The sequence below is a fragment of the Equus przewalskii genome, chromosome 17, assembly GCF_037783145.1.
Source record: "Equus przewalskii isolate Varuska chromosome 17, EquPr2, whole genome shotgun sequence".
In the NCBI taxonomy this organism is placed as follows: domain Eukaryota; kingdom Metazoa; phylum Chordata; class Mammalia; order Perissodactyla; family Equidae; genus Equus; species Equus przewalskii.
Genome location: NC_091847.1, coordinates 14571829 through 14585435, shown reverse-complemented (window position 1 = coordinate 14585435; position 13607 = coordinate 14571829). Strand labels below are relative to the sequence as shown.

Here is a 13607-nt window from a genome sequence, read left to right as displayed (position 1 = left end):
ATTTAATAAATCTCCCCATTACTAGAAAAAGAAAAAAAAAGATTAGAAATAATCATAATTATTGTGAATAGTCCATCATAGTAAGAAATCTGAATACCACTGCAGTAGGCATAAACAGGCAAATATTTTCAGCTTTGTTTAACAATCCCCCAAACTTTTTACCTATGGACCATTTTTAGTAAGATTTGTGTTAGCATCCTTGAAGAACATTTTAAGATACATCATATCTTCTAATCTTTCTGTGAATTGCTTTCAGTTATTGACAATTGGAGGAGATCTCTTGTTCTGAGGGAATCTGATGGAAATTCTGATAAATGTTTGAAAGGAGATAATTGTGGCACTTTGTGAAATGGTGGGAAACACTGGCCAACCTCAGGTGCTTTTCCCAACCAGCAAGAGGCTTTTCAGCACCTTAAAAAGAGAGTAGCTGGGGCTCTCAATAACAGGGACTTGGAATCTGTAGATAAATATCACATCTTTTGTTCTTTTATATTTAGATAGCAGTGTGATATATATATCTTAAAAACTCTGTAAATACTACAGAAAATGGACTCCAAGCACCTCCTTCTACCTCTACTTTATTAGTACTACATTAAAAATAAATTTCTCTCTATTAGGAAGTGTTAAACATAATTATTAAAATGCAAACACTAAACTTACAAATAATCAAAACTTATGCAAAAGAAATACAAGTACTATGAAATTCTACTTCTGTTAAAATTTGGGTAACAATCTGAAGGTAGACTATTGATTATTCACTACACTTAATGAACTTATGTCTACTACTACAAAGGAATGTCATCATCAACAGTACACAAAATTTTAATAATCCTACGCACGTTGCATAATAGAACATTTTGCAGCCGTTACAAAAAAATGTGAATTAATATTTAAGAATCTAGAATAGCCTTTCTATCATTAAAGTTAAAATTTGTATACAAAAATCCATCTAGTATGATTTAAAATGTTTGATATAAAAAGAGAAAGAAATCTAATAGCATTATCTTTGGATATACGACCTATTAGTGAGGGTTCTCTGGATAAACAAGACTAACAGGAGATACATATACATATATGTACGTATATATTTATACACGCATATATGGAGACATGTTCTAGGAATTGGCTCATGCAGTTATGGAGACCAAGAAGACCCGCGATCTTCCATCTGCAAACTAGAGAACCAGGAAAGCTGGTGGTATAATTCAATCTGAGTCCAAAGTGCCAAGAACCAGGAGCACTGATGTCTGAGAGCAGGAGAAGATAGATACCCTAGCTCAAACAAAAAGGGCAAATTTACTATTCTTCTACCTTTTTCTTCTATTCAGACTCTCATAGGACCGAATGATGCCAAGTTACATTGGTGATCTTCTTTATTCAGTAGACCGATTCAAATGTTAATTTCTTCCAGAAACACCCTCACAGACAGACTGACAAAAAATGTTTTACCAGCTATCTGGGCATCCATTAGTCCAGTCAAGTTGACACATAAAATTAACTATCACAAGGACTGATAGAATTTTAATTTCCTTTTTAATATTTTCTATAATATCTAAAATAAATCGTGTTACCATTTAAGTCATAAAAACAAGGAAGAAGATTTTTGAAAGATGGCAGAAAAGGTAGCACCAGGAATCTGTCTCCCCACCTAGACAACAACTGCACTGGAAGAATCTGTCTAATGTAGCTATTTTGCATCTCCGGAGTCTCTTGAAGGCTCGCAACTTCCAGGGGAAGGTTTGAATGGTAAATTGCGGAGAATATCAGTCAACTTCACCACGTAGCAATGTAACAGCTATGCCTCCCTCACATCCCAGCCTGGGGCAGTCAGCAGTGCACATGTTCCTGGAGCAGCTTGCGGGAGCTAGGGTGGACACAAAGGGCCCTGTCCTCCAAATATCGAGGATCTGTGCTCTAATCACTGATTGCTGCTTTGATCAAAGAGGTGTAGACAAAGAAGTGGTGGTTATTGTTGTTGCCCCTCCCCCGACAGTTATAAGCTTCTCCTCCTTTGGTGGAAGTGACTTCCAGGCGATTTAAAGGGTCAACGCCCCCCGTTTTATTTTTTCTCTTTTTTGCTCTTTGGGAGCCAGGTATTGAAAATTAGTACATTCAAAATCGACGGTATGCACAGAACAATTAGAAAGTCACTGCACATGCCCAGGGAAATGCACAGCATCATAAAAGACCTGAAAATACAGGTTTACACTTCAAGCTGATCTTCAGCACAGAAACAGCCTAAAACAATCAAAAAGACAAAAACAAAACATAACAAACCCTGGGGAAAAGGGAGAATGTGATATCTAGAGTTATTACATTACCAAATTCAAATGAACAATTTTCACCAAAAAATCAAAAGTTTTACAAAGAACCAGAAAGTATGACCCATTCCAACAAACAAACAAAAATAAGCCAACAGTAGAAAAGACTTGAAGAAGACCTGATGGCAGATCGACTAGAGAAAGACTTTAAAATAATAGTTTTAAAGATACTCAAAGAACTGAAAGAAGACATAGAAAGTGTCAAGAAAACAATGTACAAACAAAATGGATATGTCAGTAAAGAGAAGACCTACAAAGAAAGCAAAAAGAAATTATGGAGCTGAAAAGTATAACAATTGAAATGGAAAATTCGCTAGTGGAATTCAGAGGCAGATTTAATCAGGCAGCAGAAAGAATCAGTGAACTTGAAGATAAGACAATGAAAATTAATGAGTATAAGGAACAGAAAGAAAAACGATTGAAGAAAAGTGAACAAAGATTAAGGGACCTGTGGGACTCCATCAAGCAGACCAACGTAAGGCATTGTGGGAATCTCCCAAAAGGAGAAGAGAGCAAAAAATGAGTAGAGAGAATATTTGAATAAATAATGGCCAGTTTCCAAACTAAATGAAAGATGTGAATATAAACACCTAAGAATCTCAATGACCTCTAGTAGGATGAGCCTAAAGAGACCCACACTGAAACACATTATAATCAACCTGTCAAAAGGCACAGACAAAAGAGAATTTTGAAAGAAACAAGAGAGAAGAAACATCACATACAAGCATTCCTTTGAATGTAATTATCAGCAGATTTCTCATCAGAAACTTTGGAGGGGCTGGCTAATTATCCTCAAAAGAAAGAAGCAGAAATTTTGGAGGCCAGAAGGCAGTGGGCTGATATATTCAAAGTATCAAAAGAAATAAATCTGTCAACCAAGAAATCTATATCCAGCAAAACTGTCCTTTAAAAGTGGGGGAGAAATTAAGTTATTCCCAGATAAAAAAAAAGCTGAAGGACTTCATTATCATTAGAACTGCTTTACAGGAAATTTTAAAAGGAATTCTAGATGTTGAAATGAAAGGACACTGGACAGTAACTCAAAGCCATATAAAGAAAAAAAGATCGCAATAAAGGTAAATACATGGGCTATTATAACAGCTAGAATTATTGTAACAGTGGTTCATAACTTGATTTTTGTTTTGAGGAAGATTAACCCTGAGCTAGCATCCATTGCCAATCCTCCTCTTTTTGCTAGGAACATTGGCTCTGAGCTAACACCTGTGCCCATCTTCATCTATTTTATATGTGGGATGCCTGCCACACCATGGTTTGATGAGTGGTGTGCAGGTCCGCAAGCAGGATCCAAAACGGTGAACCCCAGGCCACCGAAGTGGAGCACACAAACTTAACTGTTATACCACCGGGTCAGCCCCCCATAACTTCATTTTTTGTTTTCTACATGATTTAAGAGATTAACACATTTAAAAATTATGTATTAGTCTAAAAGCTAGTATTATTGTAAATTTGGTTTGTAACTCCACATTTTATCTTTTATGTTATTTAAGATACTAATGCATTAAAAATTATTAGTTTATGTTTTTGGACACATAATGTATAAATAGTTTTGTGACTTCAACAACTAAAAGGGGTGGGGATGGGACTATAAGGTAACAGAGATTTGTGTGTTATTGAGGTTAAGCTAGTATAAATTCAAATTAGATTGTTATAACTTTAGGATGGTAAATGTAATCCCCATGGTAAGCACAAAGAAAATAGCTGTAGGATATACACAAAAAGAAATGAGAAGGATATTTAAACATTTCACTACAAATAAACAACTAAACACAAAAGAAGACTAATTCAGGTAATGAGGAACAAAATACTATAAGGCATATAGAAAATAAATATTAAAATGACAGAAGTAAGCCCTTCCTTATCAGTAATAACTTATAATTACTTACCAGTAATTAAATGTAAATAGATTAAACTCTCCAATAAAAAGAGAAGATTGTCAAATGGAAAAAAAAATAATATGAGACAACTGCATGCTCATATAGGAGACTCACTTTCGATCCAAAGACACAAATAGGTTGAAAGTGAAAGGATGAAAAGAGATATTCCATGCAAATAGTAATCGAAAGAGAGCATGGGTGACTATACTGATATCAGACAAAACAGTCTTTAAATCAATAAAGCTTAAAAGAGACAAAGAGCAATATTATATATTAACACAGGATTCAATACAGCAAGAAGATATTACAAACATTTATATAACAGATAATAATATACGTTTAAATGAAATAACAATTACAAACATTTATAAGTGTAATAATAGACCATCAAAGTATATGAAGCAAAAGTTGACAGAAGTGAAGGAAGAAATAGACAGCCGTACAATAATAGCTGAAGACTTTAATACTCCACTCTCAACAAAGGGTAGAATAACCACATCCAAGATAAATAAGGAAACAGAGGACTTGAACATCACAATTAATCAACTAGCTGTAACAGACATATAGAGAATACTTTACCTAGCAACCAAGAGAATATAGATTCTACTTAAGTGCTGCACATGGGACATTTTCCAGGATAGACCATATGTTAGGCCACAAATTAAATCTCAATAGATATAAAAAGATAGATATCATACAAAGTATCTTCTCTGATCACAATGGGATGAAGTTAGAAATAAATAATAGAAGAAACATTGAAAAGTTCACAAATCTATAGAAGTGAAAGAACAAACTCTTAAACAACTAATAGATCAAGGCAGAAATCACAAGGGAGAGTAAAACATACTTAGAGACGAGTGAAAATGAGAACACACCATGCCTCTAAAATGCATGGGATGCAGCAAAAGCAGTGGTAAGAGAGAAATTTGTAGCAATAAACATTTACATTAAAAAAGAAGAAAGCTCTCAGATCAACAACCTAACAATAATTTAAGGAACTGGATAAAGAAGAAAAACTAAATCCAAAGCCAGCAGAAGAAAGGAAATCATAAAGATTAGAGCTGAAAAAAATAAAATAAAGAATGGAAAATCAATAGGGAAAACCAATGAAACCAAAAAGTCATTCCTTAAAATGATCAACAAAATTGACAAACCTTTAAATAGATGGACTAAGAAGAAAAGAGAAAAGATTCAAATTACTAAAACCAGAAATCTAAGTGGGGGCATTACTATGATTCCACAGAAATAAAAAGGATCTAAGAGAGTACCATGAACAACTGTACATCAATGAATTGGATAACTTAGATGAAGTGTACAAATTTCTAACAACATAAAACCTATCAATACTAAATCATGAAAAAATCGAAAATCTTAATAGAGCTATACTAGTAAGAGAACTGAATCAAAACTCTCCCAACAAAGAAAAGCCCTGGACCTTATTGATTCACTGGTGAATTCTACCACATTTAAAAAAGAAATATCACCAATCCTGAAAGATGTTAAAGAAGATATGAATAAATGAAAAGATATCCCATATTCATGGATTGGAAGACTTAATATTGTTAAGATGTCATTACTACCCAAAGTGATTTACAGATTCAGTTCAGCAATTTTTTTGGCAGAAGAGAAAAACCCATCCTAAAATTCATATGGAATCACAAGGGACTCTGAATAGCCAAAAGACTCCTGAAAAAGGAGGACAAAGTTGGAGGACTCACATTGCTTGATTTCAGAAATTATTACAAGGCTATAGTAATCAAAACAGTGTGGTACTGGCATAAAGAAAGACATATGTACAATGGAATACAAAGGAAAATCCAGAAATAAACCCTCACATATATGGTCAAATGATTTTGGACAAGGGTGCCAAGAATGTTCAGTGGGGAAAGGACAATCTTTTTGACAAATGATACTGGGAAAGCTGGATATCAATATGCAAAATATGGAAGTTGCACACCTATCTAATACCATATACAAACATTAACTCAAAATGGAAAGATGACCTAAATTGAAGACTTGAAACTTTAAAACTCTTACAAGAAAACATAGTACAAAAGCTTCACGACATTGGATTTGGCAATGATTTCTTTAATAGGACAGAAAAGCACAGATGAACAAAAGAAAAATCAAGCAACTTGGACTTCCTGAGAATTAAAAACATTTGTGCATCAAAAGACACTATCAATGGTAAAAAGGCAGCCCACAGAATGGGGAAAAACATTTACAAACCATGTATCTGATAAGGGGTCAATAATCTAGAATATTTAGAGAACTCCTAAAACTCAACAACAACAACAAAACCAACAACCAAATTCAAAAATGGGCAAAGAGGGGCTAGCCAATGGCCTAGTGGTTGGGTTCACATGCTCTACTTTGGTGGCCTGGGGTTCATGGGTTTGGATCCTGGGCAAGGACCGACACACCACTCATCAAACCATGCTTTGGTGGCATCCCACATACAAAATAGAGGAAGATTAACACAGATGTTAGCTCAGGGCCAATCTTCTTCACAAAAAAAAGGGGGGGGGCAAAGAACTTGAATAGACCTTTTCCAAGATATACAAATGGCCAGTAAATACCTGAAAAGATGCACGACATCGCTAACTATTAGTGACATGCAAATCAAAACCACAATAAAGTATCACCTTATACTCATTAGGATGATTGCTATCTAAAATCAATAAATAAAAAGGGTTGGTAAGGATGTGGAGAATTTGAAACCCTTGAGCACTGTTGGTGGGAATGTGAAAGGGTATAGCCATTGTGTAAAACGGTATGGTCGTTTCTCAAAGAATTAAACATGGAATTATCATATGAAACAGAAATTCCACTTCTGGGTCTATCCCCAAAAGAATTGCAATCAGGGACTTGAAAAGATATTTGTACATCCATGTTCATAGCAGCATTATTCACAATAACTAAAACATGGTAACAACTCAGGTTTTCACTGATGGATGAATGGAAAGGAAAATGTGAGTATATACATACCTTGGAATATCATTCATCTCAAAAGGAAGGAAATTCTGGGGACCAGCCCAGTGGTACAGTGGTTAAGTTCACACATTATGCTTTTGTGGCCCAAGATTTGCCAGTTCAGATCCTGGACATGGACCTACGCACTGCTTGTCAAGCCATGCTGTGGCAGGTATCCCACATATAAAGCAGAGGAAGGTGGGCACAGTTGTTAGCTCAGGGCCAGTCTTCCTCAGCAAAACGAGGAGGATTGGCAGCAGATGTTAGCTCAGGGCTAATCTTCCTCAAAAAATAAATAAATAAATAAAAAGGAAGGAAGTTCTGATCAATGCCAAGAAAAATAAACCAGTCAAGAATACAAATACTGTATGATTCCACTTACATGAGATCCTTAGAGCAGTCAAAATCATAGAGAAAGAAAGCAGAAAAATCATAGAGACAGAAAGTGCAATGGTGATTGTCAGGGGCAGGGGAAAGAGGGGATTGGAGAGTTATTGCTTAATGAATACAGAATTTCGGTATTGCAAGATCCAAAGAGTTCTAGAGATGGATGATGGTAATGGTTGCACAGTGAGTGTTGTTAATACACTGAACTGTACACTTAAAAGTTGAGATGGTAAATTTTATGAGTATTTCACCATAATAAAAAAGTCTAAAGAAACTACATAATTACTTTTTAAGTAGACAAGCACATATATTCATCTTTGATATGATGGCTTGGGGTCTAGTGTAAGAGCAGGAGGACTAGGTCAAGCTTTCTCCAGCCTCCTGATTCCCCTTGACCCTTTAGAGGTGATCACTGTGTCCTCGCTGAGCTTCAGAGGTGGGTTTGGCTGCACCTGTAAAGCAGGGACTAGCTCCACTGTTAGCCAGATGCTGCTGGCTGCTACCTTGGTTTCTGACAAGATTCTGACAGCTGATGCTGACAAGGCTGAAAGAAGCAGTAGCGTGTACTCTGCAGAATAGACATGGAGGCACGTTCTCCTGAATTTGCCATGTTCGGTCCTCAGTTATTTCCCATAAAGGAACATTGCAAGGACTTTCCAGAACTGCCCCTTCCCTGCTGCCTCTGTGTGCTACAGGTCAGGGCACCAGCCAGCACTGGGTGGGCCGTGCGCTGGAAGGAGATAGAGACCAGGTAGTAGCATTCCCTGAAGCAGCCATTTCAACTTTCGTTGTGGAATTGTGTTTAAAGTCTGTCTCCCATTAGAATTCTGGCTCCACCATTCTCCTAATTGTATAATGTCGGTCCAGTTAATTAAGTTCCCTGAGGCTCAATTTTCTCGTATGCAAAAAGGGCCATTATTGTGAAAATTAAATAAGTAAAAATTTCTAACACAATGCCTTTCCTATTGCAGATGTTAATAAATGGTCATTGTTGTTTTTTAATGTACCACATAACGACTTTATTTTATTTTACTGACTAGATTCTAGGTGCCTTTTTCTTCCCCTTCATATCTCCTAGGAGCATGGTAAACACTTAACAAATAGTTGATTGACTATTCTCATCATAGATTGAAAAGTTGTGTGTATTATCTTGTTACTTGTTTTATCGGAACGCTTTGATAAGGACAAAAATAATAGTGCTTATTTTCTTAATCGTATTTGCATCTGTGAACACAGTTATCTACTAGTTTATTGTATTTGTGCTTCCAGCTGTGCCCCAGAGCAAAAGTTACGACAGTAAAATATAGGTGAACTGAGGTGAGATCTGCAGATTGTGGCTTTTGTCTGCTTAATGATGTATACCGTAAGTGTCATATTAGGAAGGGGGACAAGAAGGTTCACCTTTTTGAAGCAGAAACGTAATGTTCAGTGCAAAGAACCTCATATCATGTTTTCTAAAAGATCATAGGAGACAAAAAAAAAGGTGAAATACAATCCTTAGGGAGAGACGTCTGTTCTCTCTGATTCTTTCACTCACTTTAAACTTGGAGAAGCAAAGCAAAGTTGACAGTTTAACTCTTGTGTTTTGTCAGGCCTACATCTTTAGCTCTTGCATAAAAGTGAGCAAGCTGCCATCTGTACAAACAGGTGGCTTGAATTAAAAAAGATACTGAGTATTAGAAATCATATTTGGAGAGATGGTAAAGAATGGAGAATTTGAGAAAACCCAGAGCACCTTTTTAGTAAGATGAGAAATATGAACCATCAACTGTGTCTAAGGTAGAAAACAAAGTGTGGAAATATTTGTCCAAAAAGGCTCTAAGCGCCTGCATGCTTCATATTTTCTCGTAGTAATTCTGTCGTCAGTGAGCTCATCCCAAGGAGCAGATAGGGCACTGTTACCCTTGTGCCTCACTCAACGGTGACTGCGGCTCAACAGAGGCCATCTTGGAAATTCTAGCAGAGAAGACACCTTGTGTCATAACATACCTAAGTTGTTGCTCACCTATGACTTAATTCTATTTCTATGGATTTTCCTATTTGGACGTTTCTTACACATTGAATTAGACAATATGTGACTCTTTTGACTAGCTTCTTTCAGTTAGATTGTTCTCAGGGCTCATCCTTCTTGTAGTGTGTATCATTATTTCATTCCTTTTTATTGACAAATAATATACCATTGTATGGATTTACTACCTTTGTTTATTAATATATCAGCTCATGACATTGCCTTGGTTTCCATTCATCATTGGCTTTGAATCTTAATCTCTTCTTCTTTTTTTTTATCTTATCATTATTGGGTGAGTAATTAACCCTTGGGACTTCACTCTATTCTCCTTGCCTAGTTTTCATCAAATTTATTTGATGATTACACAGTACTCAAAATGGGGGGATTTAGACATTAATTCAATGAGATATATAAATACTAACCATATACTCAGTTCTATTCTAAATAATATAGTAAATAAGGAAATTTGAATATTTCCTTCTCAAGAGAAGCATGAACTTTTCTTTTTTTTGAGAAAGATTAGCTCTGAGCTAACTACTGCCAGTCCTCCTCTTTTTTGCTGAGGAAGCCTGGCCCTGAGCTAACATCCGTGCCCACCTTCCTCTACTTTATATGTGGGATGCCTCCCACAGCATGGCTTGCCAAGCAGTACCATGTCGGCACCTGGAATCTGAACAAGTGAACCCCAGGCCACCGAGAAGCGGAACGTGCGAACTTAACCACTGCGCCACGGGGCCGGCCCTGCACTTTTTAATGGTTAATGACAATATCTGATAGTAGTAAAGATGGAATATACGTGAAGTGGAGAATTTTAAAAATGTTAACTAATTCACCATAATCAACATTGCTACTTCCATCATCAACAAACCCAGGATCACTTTTTGAGCCCATAGTCTGTACAAGATATGGCATTTTTTTACATTCATTAGAGTATTTTATATTCAAACAATTTATTTGGAGCATGTTTTTTTTTTCATATTTCAGATGACAAAAGTAAATTATAGATAGCTAATGTAACCAGTCCAAAAATGAAATGCTTAGGAAGTAGAAGAGTCAGATTTTATTTCAAGTGTATAAAACATAATCTTTCTTTCATTTGTATATATATCACACTATATATGCTTATATATACATATACACACTATATTATGCATATATATAGCTTATACAATATTGTCTGGAAAGGACTCATGGTGGAGAGGTGGAACTTGAACTTACCCATGATGTTTAGTATTCAAGATTTGGTTAATCATGATCAGAGGTGGGGTTGGAATCAGTAGTTTGAGGAAAATAACCACAGTGATAAAAAGCATACTTACTGTGATGATGTTATAACACTAAGTGATTGATTTTAAATAGTATGTTTAGAGTTTATCCTTATTGGCAAGAATCATTTGTAAATTCAATCTGTTCCTTGGCAAATCTGATAACTCTTAACAACTCAACAGGAGACATGAAACTTTGATGAAGATTTGTGATTCTTCCAGGGCATACATCTACATCTCCTCAGCAGTCTCAGGCTGATCTCCTGCCAACATGTTTTTCCCCTCTCAGTAGACTACACATCCTGGCAACAGCACATATTCCTCCTGGCAGACTTCCCCAATGCACCACAGAAGTCTTATGATTTCAGGCAAAGTCATTTTTCTCTAGGGAAAGCATGACTTCGAAATATGACAGCACTCCAAACAAACTGGAAAATTTTCTCAGAATTTTAGCAGTTACTAAGATATATTTCCTTTTATGAATCCATTCTTCTGCCACCAAGTACTTACACACACACACGTATACACCTACATGTGCACACATGCACACACAGTTATAATCAATTGTGCTGCACTATCTTGCATGATGAAATGCCGGTTTATGATAAGTTTGGATAGGCATTGTTTTTGTTGTAAGTAACATCCTTCATAAGTATAATCAATCATCAACAATTCATAGACACTGTGTAATACATCTGTTGTCTGTTTCACTTAACCAACCTTTACCCTTTTCTGACATCTATGAAATAATTTCTTTCTTAAAAATCAACACATATCCAACCCTTAGCCAGTCTGGGCATGAAGTTTAGTCCTGTGCATGTTAGTACACTGCATATCCCTAACCCAGGACAAAATTGCTTACCTGGCCCAACCAGGACCAGTGAGAGCAACAAATCTCTGATTGAGGATCCTGGAAAAAGAATCTTAATTTTTTCCTGTTGGGCTTGAAAGTGAGAGGGTGAAAAGTGTCTAGGTGCTATCGTCATCTTTGATTGTGAAGGGAAAGCTTGTCTGAATGGAGCAATCTAAAGGAAATCTGTAAGATAGTACCCATGCCCCTGATAACATCATTTCAACCATTGTATCAAGTTGTACCTGAAGCCAAACATACAATACAGTACCTTTTTGGGTTAATTTGGGTTGAGGGTTCAGATACTTGAAATGGAAATTGTCCTTTACTTTTATCCCACCGCCTCCGCTGAAATAGAAAATGGTCACAATGACTTATCCATGTATTCTTATATGATCAATCTTCTTCTAAGAACATAAATTTGTATAATAGCTGTTTATAGGTTTATAGTTAGATAAATTACAGCCTAGGCATATGACAAAATATGATTAAACCCATTATACAACTTGGACTCATCAGCATTTTTCTTTAATCAACTGAGTTTTTCTTATAAACTTTAACACTGTTTTAAAAAAAGGCTAAATATGCTTAAGAAGTGATTTCATCCAATCTCGGAAACAAAAACCTATTGCCCAAAGTGATTGCATTTCCACTGAACTTACCCATAGAAGTAACTATAGTTTTCTGATAAAGGTAATCATTCTATAAGTATTTTAATATATTTTATATTTCCCTTATTCATCCCAAGATCTGATTGTCTTGGATTTTGTGAATTTTTAATCATTCTTCTTGTCACTTATTTCAATGTTGTTTCTGTTTAAATCAATGTACTACTTCCGTTTTATTCAACTAAGTCAATTTCCTATTCAATTAAGTCTTACCTCATGGTTCAATTATATCCTTCTTGTAGTTCAGTGATCAATTTTATTCCCTAAAGATTTAATTGAAAAATGCAGAAATTGGTAAAGGCATGCCATTACACATGTGAAGAGTCACAGCATCTGTTGTTTAGATGTGTGAATTAGTTTGTCAGATAACAAAATTTCTCAGTGCTACTTTGTGACACTATGTTCAGGGCTACAACGTCCACATTTCCTTTTTGCGCATTTTAAATATTGCCACTTTTTCTCTTCTATATGTCCAATTATCATGTTTCAATTTATTTTTCTTTCTATAATGTCAATTTGGACCAAAAGTATTAGGCATTTGAAATAGCAAATGGAGAATTTTTAATGAAGGGTAAAATACCTAATCTATCATTTTAAGAGAAGATAAAAGGATGTAAACCATGGTATACAATGAGATCTCAACTGTGTGTTGTGGAAGGAAACATTAAAATTTTCACAGTTATTCTTACTTGATATGTTCGTATTATACAAGTTTTCTATGATATATATGTACATTACTTTATAAGTAGAAAAATCAAAAATTTACTGTCTTTGATACCATATGCCTTTTGTTTTCTCATCTTGAGTGTGTTGATATTAAGCATGACTATGAAAACATTTCCATAGGATAATAAAATCTACCTAAGATGAGCTGTCACTGGATAGGCAAAGGTAATGGATTCATCTGTCTATTTAACTGAAAGACCAATGGCAAGACATTGCATCTTGATAAGGGCATAGCCTTATCAAAGATATTGGAGAGTAAACATATTTGTCAGTGGGACAATGTCAATAGGTAATGGAAATTGACTAAAGTGCATGGATTGGCCAGGAAGAATCCAAGGAGGATAACAAAATGGCTAAGCGATGGATGGTTAAGTACGCCTAGACTGATGTTTAAATGGTGGAATTCAGAGCTTCAAATGGCAGTCAATGGTGCAGAATCAAAGCACAAATTGGATGTGTCGGGTTAATGGTCATATTGAGTTTCTAATTTACAGGTTTAATGCAAGATTATTTG

The 13607-nt window shown here is 35.6% G+C and overlaps 1 protein-coding gene and 1 pseudogene across 4 annotated transcripts in view; one reads left to right on the top strand and one right to left on the bottom strand.

Annotated features, from left to right (window-relative positions):
• LOC103558786 (protein FosB-like) overlaps window positions 1–8186 on the bottom strand; it is a 30568-nt pseudogene extending 22382 nt beyond the window's left edge.
• Window positions 1–13607, top strand: part of DPP10 (dipeptidyl peptidase like 10) — a 1232656-nt gene that overhangs the window by 912667 nt on the left and 306382 nt on the right. The window lies entirely within an intron of this gene.